The sequence below is a fragment of the Miscanthus floridulus genome, chromosome 15 (assembly GCF_019320115.1).
Source record: "Miscanthus floridulus cultivar M001 chromosome 15, ASM1932011v1, whole genome shotgun sequence".
In the NCBI taxonomy this organism is placed as follows: Eukaryota; Viridiplantae; Streptophyta; class Magnoliopsida; order Poales; family Poaceae; genus Miscanthus; species Miscanthus floridulus.
In genome coordinates this window covers 4,534,202-4,545,054 of record NC_089594.1, presented here as the reverse complement: position 1 = coordinate 4,545,054, position 10,853 = coordinate 4,534,202, and the positions used below count along the sequence as shown (strand labels likewise).

General features: G+C 44.7%; 1 pseudogene; it reads left to right on the top strand.

Moving 5' to 3' along the window:
• The first annotated feature begins 5,331 nt into the window (after window positions 1–5,331).
• Window positions 5,332–9,248, top strand: LOC136506860 (uncharacterized; annotated as a pseudogene).
• The last annotated feature ends 1,605 nt before the right edge of the window (window positions 9,249–10,853 follow it).

The window sequence follows — 10,853 nt, the reverse complement described above, 5'->3', positions numbered from 1 at the left end:
CGACTGTTAACTAAACCAGAGTCTTTGCATGGACAATGGACAGGGAGTATTGTGTGTGCTGCATGATTTTAAAGTCACATTATTCCCACACATGATTGAATTGAAGTACACACCAAATTAAAGCAGAATGTTATCCCAACAGTGGAAGAACTGAATTAATGTCGGTTCGACTGTTAACTAAATTGCAGTCTTTGCATGACTAATATTCTTCTTTCAACTGTTGAATTGAAGACATTTCAGGGTTGTTTGGATAGTGGCCCAAAATTTTACCTGGCCAGGAAAGGCAATGCCTGCCCTGTTTAGTTTCCATCCAAACAAGCCTTGCATGCAATGCTGTATTACAAGGGAAAACTGTAAGCATATAAGTTGACTGCTGTTAATTAGATCGATCTGTTGGTCAAATAATTAATTACTGTATATCAGAGTGCAATTGTGGCGCACGGTTGGACGACGATTAATACTGTGACCACCACGAAAGGAAGGAAGAACATCAAAGGCGGGAAAGTTCAGAGACAGGAATAACTGACAACAAAGCAGGTATATTTCTTCTCTAATACGTTAGCACTTTGGAATATTGCCACGGACAATAGAGGGCCGGGCAGCAAGATCGAAGCAACATACACACAGAAGCAAAGTTCTAGTAGCAAGAAGAGAGTGTGACGGCTTTTCTCTCTTCTTCTTTTCCTTTTTTTCTTTTGCTTTTGACAAATCGTGTGATACTAGCTAATAATAGAAATAAAAGTAGGGATATTCAAATGTTTATTCCACACTGTTCAATGGAAGGCACACATGATTGCATTGTAAGGCAACACCCAACACGCATGCATTATAAACACTACTGATCGGTATAGGTCTAACATCAGGGCAGTGACACACAAACACCAAAAAAAAAGAGAGACTTGACTGGTGGTAGTGACACTCCCAAAAATAGACATATATAGATACATCATTACATCAATTAAGAGCTAATTAAGCTGCTACATGGGGAGATCGTCCCAGTGACATGGTTGACATCTTGAGAGCTGTGCAATGGTGGGACGAGTGGCAGCTGCGCATCCTCGTCATCGGCAGCCTGGGCCTACAGTGGTTCCTCCTGCTGGCAGCCCCCATGCGCAACTACACCATCCCTCGCTTGTTCAGATGCTCCATCTGGACAGGCTGCTCAACACAGATGTTTCTTCGGGGACTGGGAAGACGATGCTGCAGAACCTGGTGATACGGCGAAGCCTTCATGACACGCCATTCGACGCGAGCGTCCTCATCTGGCACATCGCCATCATCGACGATGCTTGCAAGCTCGCGGAGGAGCTTCTGCGCATGGTGGACCCCGATGACCGTTGGTATTTGATGCACCGTGTGTGGGTAGGCATGCTCTGCTACTCCGCCAGCACGTGCAGGGGCTACCTGCACGCCAAGAGCTTGGGAGAAGGCGGGGAGTTCCTCTCCTATGTCTGGCTCCTCATCTCGCTCCAGGGGGCCAAGACCTTGGCAGACAAGCTTCAGATGCCAGACAAAGAACAAGGGGACGACGATCTGGACGACCAAAAGCGGGAACAAGAATACCAGGGCAAGAAAGGTACGATGCATGGGTGGGATTGGGATCCGGAAGCCAGAATGTTTCACCGTCAGCCATATTGATTTATTTGTTGTTTATTTCCATATCCATTGCTATGTTGCTCTGGTCTAGCTAGTGTGCATGCTGCTTGCTTCTATTGCAGTCGGTCGTGTGTGTGTATATTCGTAGTCTAATAATAATACCAATAATGATGGTCTGTTGAGCCTGTACCTCTAGTTTAGCAGTGACATTATATACACAACAATATTGGTTTTTATATCATCACTACGTCCGTAGGAAGTGTTTCTCTGCGAATGCTAAACGCTAAATGAGTGGTTCACTGCTACAGAACAGGCAATCCCGGCCTAACGGCACGTGACCTGTTGGGTATGATGGAGCCGACAGCGATCCATCTTCACTAATGGCTCGTTAGGCTAGGATCCGATTCATGATTGTGGATTCGACAGACCCAACACTTAAGACACCTATCACTGTTACGAGTGGAGGCATAACCCGACAATGTCCCGGTTAATTACATACACCAACCGACTGTGTTGTAGTTGGGATATTGCTTCCGGTTTAGGCCACCAACCTACAGTTCTAGTTGGGATATTGCTACCGGTTTAGACCACTAGCTGGCATTGACATGCTAATACCATGTTGTGGCTTGATTCAGCAGCGTCACAATGGTATCATTGTAGGGTTTTGGGTTGACTCGACAATGTTAAGGTCCCTTGGATCCATCTCTTACCACCCACTAGTGCAGGACTGAGCACGGTTGGAAAACCCTCTTTAGTCCCGGTTTCTCAACTGGAATTGTGAATCTGGAACTAAAGGCCCCCCCTTTTAGTCCTGTTCTGAGAACCGGGACTGAAAGTGGACCTTTAGCCCTGGTTGCTATTACCAACCGGGACTAAATGGTCCCCAAGACCTTGCCCCAGGGATGACACATTTAGTCCCGGTTGGTGTTTTCAACCGGGACTAAAGGTTCATTTTTTTTTCCATTTCTTTCCTTTTCATTTTATGGTTTCATTTTAATTCAATTCTTTTTTGTTTCGATTAGCTTTTCATATACAAATTCTATGCTGCTAATATACGTCCATAAATACGTACGTGCAAGGTCCATTCGAGCAGTATACATAAATAACACACTAAAATGTATGAAACTATATATACTGGGTATTAAAGCAGAATGTTATCCAAGGCGGGAAAGTTCAGAGACAGGAATAACTGACAACAAAGCAGGTATATTTCTTCTCTAATACGTTAGCACTTTGGAATATTGCCACGGACAACAGAGGTCCGGGCAGCAAGATCGAAGCAACATATACATAGAAGCAAAGTTCTAGTAGCAAGAAGAGAGTGTGATGACTTTTCTCTCTTCTTCTTTTCCTTTTTTCTTTTGCTTTTGACAAAGCGTGTGATACTAATAATAGAAATAAAAGTAGGGATATTTAAATGTTTATTCCACACTGTTCAATGGAAGGCACACATGATTGCATTGTAAGGCAACACCCAACACGCATGCATTATAAACACTACTGATCGGTATACACTACGGGAAACCGGCGATTTGCCGAGTGCCGGAGTCTTTGCCAAGTGTATTTTATCGGGCACTCGGCAAAGACTGTGTTTGCCGAGTGCCAAATAAAATACACTCGGCAAACAAAAACACACAGCAAAATACGTCTTTGCCGAGTGTTTTTTTCTGGCACTCGGCAAAGATGTATTTTGCCGAGTGCTATTTTTTGGCACACGGCAAAATACGTCTTTGCCGAGTGTTTTTTCTGGCACTCGGCAAAGATGTATTTTGCCGAGTGCCTTTGTTTTGGCACTCGGCAAACAGGCTTTTTGCCGTGTGCATTTTTTTTGGCCCTCGGCAAATCAGTTTTTTGAAGCAATTTTTGAGGCCCTAAATGAATTCAAATGAAAAACTTTTCAACTACAAAGTTGTATAACTTCTCAAGATCTACAAAGTTTATTTTGGTCATTTCTTCATTTAATAAAGCGACAATAACGTTGTTCATAAAATCTACATCTCTCATATTAGTTTCATGAAAGTAGAAGACAGATATATAAGATTTGTGAACAATGTTACTACCACTATGTCGGATGAACAAATGACCAAAATAAACTTTGTAGATCTTGATAAGTTATGAAATTTTGTAGTTGGCAACATTTTGATTTGAAATCATCTTGTCATGCAAAAACGACGTTTGAATTTTAAAATTTTAAAATTTGAATTTTTCAAATGACCTTGGATGGAAAAACTTCCTAAATGAAAATTGTAGATCTCCAAAAGTTATGAAACTATGTAGTTGACAACTTTTTGATTTGAAATCATCTTATCATGCAAAACTACGTTTGAATCTCTCAAATTTAAAATTCAAATTTTTCAAACGACCTCGGATGGAAAAACTTACTAAATGAAAATTGTAGATCTCAAAAAGTTATGAAACTTTGTAGTTGACCACTTTTTTATTTGAATTCATTTAGGGCCTCAAACAAGCAATTTACTTTAAGTTTGCCGAGTGCCTTTTTTCTGGCACTCGGCAAAGCCATATTTTGCCGAGTGCCTATGTTTTGGCACTCGGCAAAGAGGCATTTTGCCGTGTGCATTTTTTTGGCCCTCGGCAAATCAGTTTTTCGAATCAATTTTTGAGGCCCTAAATGAATTCAAATGAAAAACTTTTCAACTACAAAGTTGTATAACTTCTTAAGATCTACAAAGTTTATTTTGGTCATTTCTTCGTTTGACAAAGCGACAATAACGTTGTTCATAAAATATATATGTCTCATTAGTTTCATGAAAGTAGAAGAGAGATATATATGATTTGTGAACAATGTTATTACCACTATGTCGGATGAACAAATGACCAAAATAAACTTTGTAGATCTTCAGAAGTTATGAAATTTTGTAGTTGGCAACATTTTGATTTGAAATCATTTTGTCATGCAAAAACGACGTTTGAATTTGAAAATTTTAAAATTTGAATTTTTTAAAAGACCTCGGATGGAAAAACTTCCTAAATAAAAATTGTAGATCTCCAAAAGTTATGAAACATTGTAGTTGGCAACTTTTTGATTTGAAAACATCTTGTCTTGCAAAACTGCGTTTGAATTTCCAAATTTTAAAATTCAAATTTTGTAAACGACCTTGAATGGAAAAACTTCCTAAACTAAAAGTGTAGATCTCGAAAAGTTATGAAACTTTGTAGTTCACAACTTTTTTATTTGAATTCGTTTAGGGCCTCAAACAAACAATTTACACTCGGTTTAGTATAATATATTAGGAACTAAAACGGAATCCAGACACAAGTGACAGTGTGGTGTAGTGGTAGAGGAGGTTTGTGCGCAGCGTTAAAACAAATTTTCCATTTTTTTTGGTAAAAATTCCTATTTTTTTTGGTTTTTTTCGGTTCCAACCTTGCCGAGTGTCGGGCACTCGGCAAAGGCTTTGCCGAGTGTCGATTTTTGGCACTCGGCAAAGAAATTTTTGCCGATAAGATCTTTGCCGAGAGACCTTTGCCGAGTGCGGCACTCGGCAAAGCCTTTGCCGAGTGCTTGGCTAGCTTTGCCGAGTGCCCCCAGCACTCGGCAAAGAGGGCGTCTGCAGTTGTGATAGGTCTAACATCAGGGCAGTGACACACAAACACCAAAAAAAAGAGAGACTTGAGTGGTGGTAGTGACACTCCCAAAAATAGACATATATAGATACATCATTACATCAATTAAGAGCTAATTAAGCTGCTACATGGGGAGATCGTCCCAGTGACATGGTTGACATCTTGAGAGCAGTGCAATGGTGGGACGAGTGGCAGCTGCGCATCCTCGTCATCGGCAGCCTGGGCCTGCAGTGGTTCCTCCTGCTGGCAGCCCCCTTGCGCAACTACAGCATCCCTCGCTTGTTCACATGCTCCATCTGGGCGGCGTACGTGAGCGCCGATGCTCTGGCGATCTACGCGCTCGCCACCCTCTTCAATCGCCATTCCAAGGCGACCAGCAGCATCAGCAGCTGCAGCTGCTGTGACTACGGGAACAAAGGGAGCTCCCTGGAGGTCCTGTGGGCGCCTCTCACTACCGGAAACCGGCACTTTGCCGAGTGCCGGAAGTTTTGCCGAGTGCATTTTATTGGACACTCGGCAAAGACGGCTTTGCCGAGTGCTTTTTCCGGCACTCGACAAAGATGGCTTTGTTGAGTGTTTTTTTTCGGCACTCGGCAAAGATGTAATTTGCTGAGTGCTATTTTTTGGCACTCGGCAAAATGCGTCTTTGCCGAGTGCCTTTTTTCTGGCACTCGGTAAAGATGTATTTTGCCGAGTGCCATTTTTTGGCACTCGGCAAAATGCGTCTTTGCCGAGTGCCTTTTTTTAGCACTCGGCAAAGAGGCATTTTGCCGAGTGCCATTTTTTTTTGCCCTCGGCAAATTATTTTTTCAAAGCAATTTTTGAGGCCCTAAATGAATTTAAATAAAAAAAATTTCAACTACAAATTTGTATAACTTTTCAAGATCTACAAAGTTTATTTTGGTCATTTCTTCATTTGACAAAGCGACAATAACGTTGTTCATAAAATCTACATCTCTCTCATATGTCTCATATTAGTTTCATGAAAGTAGAAGAGAGATATATAAGATTTATGAATAATGTTACTACTATTATGTCGGATGAACAAATGACCAAAATAAACTTTGTAGATCTTGAGACGTTATGAAATTTTGTAGTTGGCAACATTTTGATTTGAAATCATCTTGTCATGCAAAAACGACGTTTGAATTTGAAAATTTTAAAATTTGAATTTTTCAAAAGACCTCGGATGAAAAAACTTCCTAAATGAAAATTGTAGATCTCCAAAAGTTATGAAACTATGTAGCTGACAATGTTTTGATTTGAAATCATCTTATCATGCAAAACTACGTTTGAATCTCTCAAATTTAAAATTTGAATTTTTAAAACGACCCCGGATGGAAAAACTTCCTAAATAAAAATAGTAGATCTCGAAAAGTTATGAAACATTGTAGTTGACCACGTTTTGATGTGAATTCGTTTAGGGCCTCAAACAAGCAATTTACTCTCGGTTTAATATAATATATGAGGATAGATAACGGAATCTAGACACAAGTGACAGTGTAGTGCAGTGGAAGAGCAGCAGACACGCGAGGGAGAGATCGTGAGTTCGAATCCTGCCGGCCGCGTTAGCCGCGAACTTTGCGCAAAAAATGCAACGACTTTGATGGCCGGTGGCGCTAGATGGACGGGCGCTGGCCGGTGGTGGCCTCCCAAAAAAAAATTTTTTGCTATTATTTTTGGGTTTTTTTCTCATTTTCATTTTGCCGAGTGTAAATGTTTGCCGAGTGCTTTTTCGGCACTCGGCAAAGGCTTTGTCGAGTGCCCGACAAAAAGCACTCAGCAAAGACTTCTTTGCCGATTAATTTTTTGCTGAGTGTCCTTTGCCGAGTGCGGCACTCGGCAAAGCCTTTGCCGAGTGTATTTCAGGCTTTGCCGCAGGCACTCGGCAAAGTGCCGGTTACCAGTAGTGTCTCCTCCTCGTCTACCTCGACGGGCGGGAGGAGATCACCGCCTACACCGTCGAGGACAACGAGCTGTGGACACGGCACACGGTGACCATGGTCAACCAAGTCACGGTCGCCGTGTACTCCTTCTACAAGTCGGCGCCGGACTCGAGCGACAGGAAGCTGCTGCTGTCGGCGATCCTGCTGTTCGTCATCGGCATCATCAGCTTCATCGAGAAGCCGTGGGCTCTGCGGAGGGCCAGCATCAAGCGGCTGGTGGCCATGTGGTCCGTGATGAAAGGGAAGAGGGAGAGCCCCACAGGGTGGGACTGGTGCTTCACCGAGCTCAGCGACAGGTACAAGTGCTGGAAAAAGCTGCCGGAAGGCGACGCGCCGATCCTGTCGCAGAGCGACCAGGTCCAGATGATCATGTCGGACCTGTCGCTGTTCGCTGCCGAGGTCACCCTGCAAGCACGGAGGAAGAAGGGTGGTGGTGATCGCGAGAAGACGATCCTGGAGCCTCTCGACCTAGACAAAGATGTCAGGCTCAAGCGCATGCTTCGTCAGGCGTTCGGGATCATATACACCAGAGCCAACGTGATCTTCACGCCGGCGTACCTGGCCTGCCACGTGATGCTGGTCCCGTCGCTGTACATCGCCGCCATCATGCTCTTCGCGGCGAGCCGCAAGCGTGGGTACGGCGCCACCGACGTGAAGATCACGTACACCCTCCTATGCTTCACCGCGGTGCTGGATGTCTTTGGGCTGCTCATCAGTGACCTCATGTACAAGCTCATGTCCGGAACAAAACTCGCAGCCTTGTGCGAGAACATTCCAGGGCTGAACCTCGTCGACTCGGTTCTCCGGACGGCGAGACGGCCGGTGGCCGGGTCTCTGCTCAACTGTGCCAGGCGCTTTGGTTATTATCTTAAGGAAGCCGAAGCAGGCACAGATCATACTAGTAACCTGTACCGCCCGGTCTCGGATGCTATCACTCTTCAACTGGTGAGGGTTTTCAAAAAGAAAAACGTCGACCTCTCTAGTTACCGGAGCTTCACCAAGACGGACTACTGGACAAAGGATCAAATGGACAGGCTGCTCAACACTGATGTTTCTTCGGGGACAGGGAAGACGATGGTGCAGAACGTGGTGATACGGCGAAGCCTTCATGACACGCCATTCGACGCGAGCGTCCTCATCTGGCACATCGCCACCGACCTGTGCTTCCGCAGCAAGCCTCCGAGGCACTTCAGGTGCAGGCCTCTGCATAGTGAGGTGCTTCGTGAGGTGTGCACAGAGGCAATATCCAACTACATGGCCTACCTGCTTGTGTTTAGACCCGACATGCTGATGACCGGCAGCAGGCAGCATCTGTTCACTGAAGCCACCAAACAGATGCAGCGCATCATCACCCAGCCACCAAAGACACGACGGACAAGGAGAAGCAGCAAAAGCAACCACTCTCCGACGACATCCTCCTAGGCAAGATCAGGAAAGAAGCAGCCAGCCTCAAAGATAACGAGGCGTACACCATCATCGACGATGCTTGCAAGCTCGCGGAGGAGCTTCTGCGCATGGTGGACCCCGATGACCGTTGGTATTTGATGCACCGTGTGTGGGTAGGCATGCTCTGCTACTCCGCCAGCATGTGCAGGGGCTACCTGCACGCCAAGAGCTTGGGAGAAGGCGGGGAGTTCCTCTCCTATGTCTGGCTCCTCATCTCGCTCCAGGGGGCCAAGACCTTGGCAGACAAGCTTCAGATGCCAGACAAAGAACAAGGGGACGACGATCTGGACGACCAAAAGCGGGAACAAGAATACCAGGGCAAGAAAGGTACGATGCCTGGGTGGGATTGGGATCCGGAAGCCAGAATGTTTCACCGTCAGCCATATTGATTTATTTGTTGTTTATTTCCATATCCATTGCTATGTTGCTCTGGTCTAGCTAGTGTGCATGCTGCTTGCTTCTATTGCAGTCGGTCGTGTGTGTGTTCATTCGTAGTCTAATAATAATACCAATAATGATAGTCTGTTGAGCCTGTACCTCTAGTTTAGCAGTGACATTATATACACAACAATATTGGTTTTTATATCATCACTACGTCCGTAGGAAGTGTTTCTCTGCGAATGCTAAACGCTAAATGAGTGGTTCACTGCTACAGAACAGGCAATCCCGGCCTAACGGCACGTGACCTGTTGGGTATGATGGAGCCGACAGTGATCCATCTTCACTAATGGCTCGTTAGGCTAGGATCCGATTCATGATTGTGGATTCGACAGACCCAACACTTAAGACACCTATCACTGTTACGAGTGGAGGCATAACCCGACAATGTCCCGGTTAATTACATCCACCAACCGACTGTGTTCTAGTTGGGATATTGCTTCCGGTTTAGGCCACCAACCTACAGTTCTGGTTGGGATATTGCTACCGGTTTAGGCCACTCACTACCGGAGACTGTGTAGTTACCGAGTGCCCCGACAATTACCGAGTGTCAAAAGTCGGGGCACTCGGAAAATAGTACTTACCGAGTGCCAACACTCGGAAAACATAAACACCCCGTAGTCGACCGCTTTACCGAGTCAGCACACTCGGTAACTTCAGACACTCGGTAAAACTACAAGTTTACCGAAGGGGCGCACTCGGTAAAAACAGCCACTCGGTATTGAGGTGCCACGTCACCTAGGATAGCAACCGTGCGCCAAACGGCGTCACGGCATGACATGTTTACCGAGTGTTATGAGCATACACCCGGCAAACATCACGGTAACAACAGCTCCGCCCATCAAGCACTCATAGCAAATAAAAAAAGACCGAAAATGTTTACCGAGTGTCAGTGCACAACACTCGGTAAACACTATCTTTTACCGAGTGTATTGGCGCAACACTCGGTAAAATTCAACCAAATTTCTTGTTTTTCCCTTCATTCTTTTTCCTCTATCCACATATGATATTTAGTACTCCATTCCAAAATATGGTGTTTATTTTGATTTATTTACTATATTTCACAAAATTTTCATTCTTTATGAAAATTAGGTACATATCGTGTAAATTTAATTGTAATAATTAAAATCGAACTCGATAAATCACGAGATTGGAAGAATTAACATTGAAGCATACATCTATGTTATAGAAAAATTTTCATAACGTTTCGGAAGTATTTTTACATTCGTCGTTGCCGAACCGGTACATCTCCCAAAGAGATGCTAAACATTCACAATGACGAGTAGGATTTCTATTAAGAGTGAAATTCAACATTATGATTTGAACTTGGAATTTTTTAGATAGTAAATAGATGACATGAAATAGTTCATGTGAAAGTTTGGTGAATTTTAGGATTAAATTGCATTTTTTCTTTTTTGTTTTGCATGAAATAATGGATACTTTTACCGAGTGTGACCTCAAACACTCGGTAAAGGTTAGCCACGGCCCACCTGTCTGCCACAGTGGGCTGCCATGCTTCTGTTTACCGAGTGCTGTAGATCTGGGCACTTGGTAAACATGTACCAGGCCCACATGTCATTGTGCTGCGGTGCTTGAGTTTACCGAGTGCCGTACATCTAGGCACTCGGTAAACAGAAGCATTCAACACTTAGCCGTTTCTCCCTCAAATCGTGCACAGACACACACACACACCGCACACGCCTCCCCACCACCGCGGCCGCCTCCTCCCCTCCACCACCGCCGCCACCGGGCGGTCCCCCACAGCCGCCGCCACCGGAGAGACGGAGAGAGAGAAAGCGGCACCGGCGCACCGGACGACGATCCTCTCCGCCGACGCCGCCC